Below are 9,997 nucleotides of genomic sequence, written 5' to 3'. Positions count from 1 at the left end.
ATGGCAGAGAGTACGTCCAAGTTACAAAGACGGATGTCTGCGATGTTGAGATCATTCAACTGTTCATCTTCTAATGATGGTGGCGGTGAGTAATCTATATATTCCGGATGGCGAGGGTCGTCTCCTGCGCACGCGCGGGAATTGAGTCCGGCCAAGCGACAATAAGAACGCACGCTAAAACGCAAAGGCTCATGGGTAGACGCTTGTTTGTAAACAATGACACACTATGACCATCTGGCGCATGCGCAGGTGACGACTTCCCCCGCTTTAATATCATAAATTAAAGAACAAGTACATAACTATAAAGACAGTTGTAAAAAACAACAACGACGAATCATTACGCTGACCAGTGAAACAGTAGACGCAAAGATAGGGGAGGAAGGAACATTGTCTGAGGGAGAAAGACGAGGAACACGCATGTGCATCAATATATCATTATATCAACACACGCTTGAAACGTGTTTATGTGTTACATCATCTAATCTACTATTCTTAATTTTCTGCGAGATCCCGCGTTATGCGTGAAATTTAACGAAGTAAACAGAACAAACAAAGGTCATATCATCGTAATGGCGTCAAAACATTACGTAGGATTCGACAAACGCGAAAATATTGTGGGGGTATTTCCACGCTTAATAGTGTGCTTTACACACTTGATGATAATCAATTGTCATGAGGTAAGGGTACCTGATGAAAGCAATATTCCCCCTTTCAAGGATAAAAGATTAGATTTAAGCTTAAAAAAAACAATTTTAAATTTAAATAAAATCGTTCGATTTTTACGGTAGACGTTCGGTCCGCGTCTTTCACGCAATACGCGAGATCTCGCAGTGAACGGAAACTCACCTATTGCTTCTCTTTACTTGTTTCAATATATTACAGGAATAATTAGAAGTAAATATCCAGATCCTGAAATACCAACAAACATGACACTTTCTGATTATGTGATGTCAAACTTTGTTCACTATGGAGACAGGATTGCTATGGTGAGATAGTCATTTTCACTCGGTCTTCAATGCGTTCTTCTTGATTAAATATACACTACATCTGGGCAGCAACGATGTTAGAATTTGTTGACCTTGCCTTTTAATAAAAAAATTTGCAACGATTTGATTATTTACTGATTTTTTCTTCTTCATGTTATGTAATTAATCACAGAACTAATTAAATATGAGTACACGATACAGAGAATTTCACAAACTCGACGACAGTTCAGTTTCAAATATATGTGTTTCACAGATTGATGGGTTAGCTAACAAGTCATATACATTTAGACAATTGAGAGATTTAATCTACAGATGTGGGAGTGGATTATCTAGAGCCAGATTTCAACAAGGCGATGTGTGTGCCCTGTATATACAGAATATGCCAGAATATAGTATACCGTTTTATGCGGTGATATCCATTGGAGGAATCCGTTACAACCATAAATCCATCATACACCTCCGGTAAATTATTTCCGTCATAGAATAATCTATGAAGCCGCAATCATTACTATATGTGAGGTGATATGATTCCTCATCGACTGACGTATTTTATACAGATTTCGCGTGATAGCGTAACCCAAGCCCTACACTCAGTCTGATTTTTATCTGTATGAATTTGTGTTTTGTTTCGATCAGACGAGTTAGTACACCAGCTACAATCGTCAAACGCTAAGTGGATTGTAACAACTATTGATTTAGTCGTCAATACCAAGAAAGCTGCAAGTTTGTCTAATATGAAGGTTAGTCTATGTGTAACCTTCGTTTTAGATTTATACTATTTATTGTATTGTATTGTATTGTATTGCATTGTATTGTATTGTATTGTATTGTATTGTATTGTATTGTATTGTATTGTATTGTATTGTATTGTATTGTATTGTATTGTATTGTATTGTATTGTATTGTATTGTATTGATTTACGGGTATGTAAAACGAAATTACATTAACGGATGTAACTGATAACTTTTCCAATGAAATCCTTAGCACCCCGTTGGCAGGCCAGTCACACTGGTTCTCACCACAAGAGGTTACGATCCCCCCTGCCAAATGCTAAGAACAACTGAAACTAATATATACATATTTACATGAAAAATGTTCCACCTATGCGGATCTGTTTGTGCAGAAGTTTTACGACCGTGTGCCTTTACTGACGTCAACCAAACTTGTTATGTGGGAAGTTATTACCCAAGGCTCACAGGTGCCACACCCTGCCCAAGGGTGACCTGGAGGTAGTTGTGGCAAAGGGTAACCTCATTCTCCCACGTCCATAGACTCCACAACCGGATGTAGTTTAAAATCTTGCCCAGGACACATATATACATATATAAATAAACGTAAACATTGCCAGTAATAGGTAATACCTCACACGTGAGGCTGAGTTGGTGCAAGGCTTATATGACCGTATGCCCTTACTGACTTCAACCAAACTTGTTATGTGGGAAGTTGGCACCCAAGGCTGACAGGGACTACACCTTACCCAAAGGTGACCTGGAGGTAGTTGTGGCAAAGGGTAACCTCATTCTCCCAAGTACAAAAACTCCACGACCGGATGCAGTTTTAACGTCTTACCCAGGACATGTCCAATAAAGCTGAAAACCGACACGACTAAGTCGTGAGGCCAAACCTGTAATAATTCGGGGAGCGCTGAAAAGCACCGTGTTCACCCGCGCGTTCAGTGTGCCCAAGGTTGACATGGAGGTAGTTGTGGCACAGGGTAACCTCACCCTCCCAAATTCCAAGGAAAAACTAAACCATTAAGAGCACAGAACAAGTAGCAAAAAGGAAAAAAACGCGCGTATGTTTGCAGATAACCAATCAAGAGGACGAAACTCTTGGCTCCTATGCGTGTTCTAAACTTGGTTGTGCATTTCTGTACGTGAGTACGTAAATTGCAATATTTGCCAAGACAATAGTATGTTATAGAGTAATGCGGAGCTCATTATCCTGAATGTGACACAGGGCATTCTCCACTGTCCATGTATTGTTAAACTTAGGCAATAGGTTCATAACGCGTGAATATTCATATTCCGTTTCAAGTCTTGATCTAATACTTTGTTTAAAAATTTCGAGACGGTCACTAGACCCTTTGTTTTGAGCGACGGGGTGGTAATATTATGAACCACCAACCAGGAATCCGAAAGTCTTGTTGAACCAGACGAGATGCAATGTATTGTATTGTATTTTATGTGTTTGTTTTGTGTTCTTGGACTTTATCATGGGGAAATTACGAATAAGTTCATCTGCTTCATCAAACTGAATATCCTGTACTAATCGCCTATATATTATATAATACGAGATAACCAATAACTTTGATCACAGCGTGATGCTATTGCTTGTATTCTTCACATAATTCATGTTCATGTATCGCTTATTTTCAGCATATCTATATAGTTGGCGATGACAGTGTTGAGGGTTGTTTGCCATTTGTAGACTTAATGACAGATGATGGATCTGCATTTCCTAAGGATATCAAAATTAACCCAGTAGAAGACGTGGCTGTATTACCATATTCTAGTGGCACTACTGGACTACCAAAGGGAGGTATGCTGACTCACCACAACCTCATTGCTAGTTGTGAGATGGGGTATGTGCAATTATCGAATCGTTTCAAATGTTGGCACATTTTGAATATACTCGTAGACTATTGTTTAAATATGTATTCTGAAACTCATTGCATTTCTATAAACTAAAATCATGGCCTAGGTCAAAGTAATGATGTAACACATACGCTTCGTTTGGCAAAATTTGCGTACAAATGTTTATGAAATCGACTGCTCATAACCGTATCTGCTATTGAATATGCCTACCTATTACACGCGAATATTGTTATATACTTTGTGAACAACGTTGTATGTAATTATATTGAATGTTAACATAATGTTCCACACTGTAACATTCATTATATTTTCATTAGTTTATTTTGTTATTAATAATTCATGTATAGGGTGTCTAATGAGCTAATTAAGGTGTCCGATAGTGAAGCCATTATCTCGGTACTTTCGTTGTTTCATTTATCTGGCATACTTGGAGTTTTACTCATCGGTATGAAACTGGGGATTACAATTGTGACGCTGTCTAAGTTTGAGCCTAAAGTATACCTAGGTCTGGCTGAAAAACACAAGGTACAACTATATTGACATTATTATATTACATATTATTATACATCTGTCACCATACGCCATAAGTTACAGCGTGCCGTAATTTACGGGGTATTTTCATCCTACCATATAAGGAAATGCGAATTCCAAATATGGAATGACTACGCGCGTAATCATAGTTTGACCGGACTCCACACAAAGAAGTTCGCTGATTCTTTTCTAAACTTTTTGTATTTCGGCATTCCCATGGTATATCCTTGGAAGGAAAAGATGTATAATAATAAGGTTATTACGCGTCGGTCGATACCCCGCTATACTGTCTTCGTGCATATTTTGAAGTATTTTAGTAATAACCTTATATTATTACATGTTGACTACTCCAACTATTGGCTATTGAATGGTATGTTTGTGTTGACTATCATTAATATGCAAATGAAATAATACCCTGAAGAGCTATTATGCTAATTTGGCAATCAATGTACCATTGTTGAATGCTATGGTTGTGTATATTTGATTCATAAGATTAAGTTGTACAAACAAGTGTGTGAGTAAAGAAATAACTATGAAAAATAGTCACGTGTTCAATAATAATTATATGTTCTTTCATGGCATGCAGCACAAGAAAAGCAATACCAACACTATGTCCATGTTTATTTAGTCCGAGTTTGAGCACACATAGATCAACACATAGATATTTTTAGCTTCGACAAGCATCGAAAATATTGATAAAAAGCTTTGCTCGTGAAAAATTGAACACAGGATAGACCAGAGCACGAAACAAACTTCAAGGTCAAATTACGCGATAAATTCCATATTGCAGACCTTGTACTGAACTAAGTGTTGAGAACTAACATATATTATGTGAGCCACCACTAAACGTGAACCGTGTAATTGATCAAATCGTTATGTTTATTTTTTTATTTTTCCAGGTTACTTGTTTGGACATTGCCCCGCCTATTGCCGTGTTTTTGATCAAGCACCCAATGGTTGATGAATATAATCTTTCAAGTGTAGACAACATCATATGTGGAGCTGCTCCACTAGGAGCTGGACACGTGAAATCATTGCAGAAAAAATTAAATAACGATCATCTTAAAGTGAGACAAGGTAGGACCGCCACATACACAGATTAGCGTAGCTTGGTTTTGAATGATTCTCTATGTTGCTTTTGAAGGGTGGTGGTCGTCGCGCCACGTATGCCCGGGATATGGGACTCGTATGAATACAGATCTCAACTTTGACTGTTGCGCAGACCAACGAGTACAAACAGAGACGTTATGGGTAATTTCTTTGGTGACTGGAGTCAGCGGCGGTAATTAGTGCACGTCGCACATGCGCAGCACGACGACCACTGCCCCTTGAAGCGCCACTTTTGCTGCATGGCATTCGAATTCATTCAAAAATCAATGTATTTTACGGGCGTTGTATACTACCTGACACATTAACATGATCGTCTAATGCATATCGAGGAGTTTGGAAATACAGTTGCATTACTAACAACCTCATTAACATTTAGTGCTTAATACCGTCATTCGTGAATATTGTGTATAGTAACATTCGTTAAATATTTACGTAGGATATGGTATGACAGAGACCGCTGGAATATCAACACTTTGTGGCATGAACGATAAGTGTGTTGCTGGCTCAGTTGGTGGAGTAGTGGCAGGCTGCCTAGCTAAGGTAATAAACGTAAATATATTTGTTGTATACAGGCGGTAGAGAATTAGTTATAAACGTACTTAAGATGGCAGTTAATGCTTCGTTCGAAACATTTCTGTTGCTTCACGTGATAATTCAAGCTTTTGATAAAGGTATCAATACCTTTAATACAATCAAAAGGATACGTTTGATAATTAACCAGCCATCAGTATGTTTTTATTGTGTCTTGGTAACAATCACCTAGATCGCCTACATACGAACAATGTGACAAATTAAAACACAGTGAATGTTTATTTGCTACATTAATGTACTATTGTTAAACTATTAGCCAGTAACAAATCAAAAGAGACCGATGGCAAGAGTTTGAAAATGGTTCACTTCAGGTCAATGAACGGCGCCTTTTTGTTTGTTGTTTCACAAATTATGTAAAGCCAAAACAGCACACTTACAATTTCAATTTTGAATATTGAATAGTGTCATTTTTTTATCAGCGGCGAAACACAAATCGCGCGTGTCGTCATTTTGAATGACATTCAACTCTCTCGTGAACTAATAACTCGATTTCCACCTAGACGTTCGATGGCCTCGTCAGTTTAATTTTTAGCAAGTAACTAAACATGCTCGACAGTGCTCGCTCGCCAGGCACTGCCTGTAACATATGAACAAACAAAACGGATATTAACTTTAAGAAATAATATCATAAACATGGTGAGGTTAAAAGGTAATATATTGTTCATTGGATACATATGTTTTATGTGGATATCATTTCAACGTAAAATAGCTAATTGCATATCAAATAGTCGAACGTTGTTGTAAGGTTGTGGAAAATTAATGGGTGTTTGTCGCACCAAGCACAATTTGTGTTGATAAACATTTATTTTCCTACAATCCAATGCGCTCTTCTAATGGAAATCGGTCTGCGGTTGTTTTGCGCAACTATCAAAGTCGTCATCTCTGTTCACATGAGACCCATATCTCGCGCATACGTGACGTATCGACCACTGCTCTTTAACGACACAGTCTAGTCGAGAGCTGTACAATTGGCTTATACTCGATACAGAGCTCTAGCTAGCCAATAGAAGAGGATTATGGCTACATTAATGACAATATATAATTGCATTGATGTTATTTCGTTAGAATGTAATCACTAAATCAATTTACAAATAGATATACCTTGTACGGCCAATGAAATGAACAAAATCAAACCAATATATATATATATATATATATATATATAATATAATCTGTTCCAAATGGATTATCAGTACCAGGAATTTCTGTGATATAGTCAACTCTTATTAAAGCTCGGATTCAGATTTGTCATCTGTATTTTAGGTGATTGATATTGCAACGGGAAAGATCCTTGGAATTGGTCGAGACGGTGAGCTGTGTTTTCGTGGTCCTCAAGTAATGAAAGGTTACTTGAATAATGAAGCGGCAACAAAATCAACTGGCTGGATACATACAGGTTAGTGAATTGTACATATGTTGTCATATAGGGCTCAATTTTATTCCCTTGAACAAAATTAAAATCACTAAAAAGTACAAACCAAACAATTTTAGTGAAGGAAATAGCAGTAAAAATATTGCGATAAAGACTTTCCGTTTTCGACACTGTGAAATTCCTTTGTTTTTATGCAGAAAAATACAGTATTTTTACCAAGTAAAATCATATTTATCGAAATGATCGAGTTGTTGAACACATATTTCAAGACAAATAAAAGGCAAAAGATAGAGAATATAGCAACTCATATCTTTTCTGTAATATTCTTGTGTAATCTGTAACTATGGAAATTATTTATGGGTGCACAAGGAATACATTTCGTTATCATTTAAATATTCTTAATATAAATTTCTGAATTATTTTGTGAAAATTAGTTTTTTTTTCAGTTTGTTTCTCCTCAAAAAACGGTAAAATTTCACATTGTCGAATACGGAAAGTCTTTATCGTAGTGTTCAAACTCTTTCAAGAATCACTTAAGAACTATTTCTTGCTTAATCAGAGGATTACCGAGACACGTTGCAAGCACAAATCTATTCTACGCTGTTTTGTAGTTTACTACTATTTTGGCGTATTTTTTTAAAATTGTATTAATGCAATGACAAATAAAAGCAATAGAATAATAAAATCATTCACAGTCAATTGACTGTGCGTCTTTTAATCTATACTGCCACACATATTATCATGTCTCGACTTAGATATAAGTGTTTAATTAAATAAGAACCCAATAATTTTGTTGAAGCCCACATTTCTCTATCATCACAGGAGATATTGGTCATTATGATGCTGAAGGAAATTTCTTCATAGTAGACAGATTGAAAGAACTCATAAAATTCAAGGCGTTCCAGGTTTGATATCAATTCATTTAAAATAAATACTCCATATTGCAATTTGTTGTTTACATTTATCTGTAATGCTTATCATTTTGATGAGTAAGTGTCTTTATAGGTTGCACCAGCGGAATTAGAAGATATATTATTAACCCATCCTGAAATACAAGACGCTGCTGTGATCGGTGTACCTGATGAGTATGCTGGTGAACTCCCTACAGCAATTATTGTGTCAAAAACTGACACGCTTACCGCAGAAGACGTTGTTAGATTTATAGACGGTATAGTGTTTTTCGTTTTTGTGCGATATTCAAGCCTGTCAAAATCTCTAATGTATTTAAGGTAGAATAATGAGGTTCACGTAAACATATTTTTAGAGAGGTATTACATAGATCTACAATGGTCGTTTTTTTTTATTTTCCCACACAGGACGTGTTGCCTCATACAAAAAACTTAGAGGTGGTGTTGAGATTGTGAAGGAAGTTCCAAAGTCACCAAGTGGGAAGATATTACGGAAACTACTCAGAGACCGCGAAAGACAAGCATCAAAAAAGAAATATTGATATCGTTCATTATCAAATGCATGCATAACTTTCATATCACCCGACAGTATGTCGTAAGACAGGGAAGATCAAAAACCCATACCACCACAATGCGACGTCACTTGAAATACTTTTTTTTAATTATTGAATAAATAAAGGTTTGTTGTGTGTTGATGAACTAATAAAACCAATGATTTGAAGAAAAAAGTGGGGCGTACTATTTTACATGATGATGTTTTTAGCGCGAAATAAATGTCGTCTGTCAAAAACATATTTGTATATCTCATCCGGTGTTTGAATATAGCAGATCACCTGGAAAACAGCTTAGTTGCAGAACAGGTCGATCAGGATAATGTGATTGAAGGTCAAATTCAAGGTAATGTCATGATAATGTTTTCATGCGGTTAGATATTGATAGGTGTTTTGGCGATTACGACGAAACTCACTGATTAGGACTTGATTATTGGTTTCCGGTGAAAGAGAGGGATGAGATCATTCGTGCTCGCTAATATTCTGTTATCATTTGAGCTTATATTCAAAGTACTGAACGGAAATAGGAACTAATTAAAGATATCAACTTTGCCAACAGACTGTTGTTTTTACTACGCATGATAACTTTGACACCTCACGAGTATATCCTGACAGTGTTTTATACGAGTAGTCTTCCAATATAGTAAACAATTAATCAAGTATATAATGGCGTGTTAAATACTTCTTGTGTGATGGATGAGTGGAATGTGTGGAGGCCACGCCTCAAGATCTTAAATTTCCATGTAGTAGACTGTGCTTTGCAGAGGCAATAAAGTCAGTTCTACACGAGGCTGTGGAGAGTAGAGGTTGACAGTAATATCATCTGTGTGTGTCTTTGCTTGGTTGAAAGGTTTGTGAACGTAACGATCCCGGATACCTGACATAACGTTTAATAACATGTCGATTAAACCGTTATAGCAAAGAGGCATAAAACAAAGTTGCCCAGCCATATGTGACGTTTCCATACATCGGTATGTTCGAACTGATTCACCAACTACAAAAGAAGACCACCACAAAAAAGTACCAACAATCCCGTCAACTAGTTTATGAAATGGTGAAAACTACCCATTTTAGCAGATACACCAAATTCACCTGATGGCTATCTTGGTATTTGTTATGCCGGTGTCCGACAACAAGATAGTTCTAACTATAACCAGATACGCTTAGAACTTACCAGCGTGAAATTGATCGTTTTTTCAACAACAGTTCATGCAATCACAGAAAGTGAAGAGGGAGAAAGGATCGGAACTTAAAAGTAAAAGAAAGGGTAATAAGCCAGACAGTGCGGAAGCTATGGTTCAGAGAGAGGAAATCGTATTCTGTTTCAGAAGGGAGTAGCCGGCATGCACCA

General features: G+C 36.8%; 1 pseudogene; it reads left to right on the top strand.

The window, feature by feature from the left end:
* LOC146739398 (uncharacterized) lies at positions 1 to 8,803 on the top strand (annotated as a pseudogene).
* The last annotated feature ends 1,194 nt before the right edge of the window (positions 8,804 to 9,997 follow it).

The sequence above is a fragment of the Saccoglossus kowalevskii genome, chromosome 8 (genome assembly GCF_978046115.1).
Source record: "Saccoglossus kowalevskii chromosome 8, keSacKowa6.1, whole genome shotgun sequence".
Classification (NCBI taxonomy): domain Eukaryota; kingdom Metazoa; phylum Hemichordata; class Enteropneusta; family Harrimaniidae; genus Saccoglossus; species Saccoglossus kowalevskii.
The sequence above is the reverse complement of the archived record's forward strand: the minus strand, read 5'-3'. Positions and strand labels throughout refer to the sequence as shown.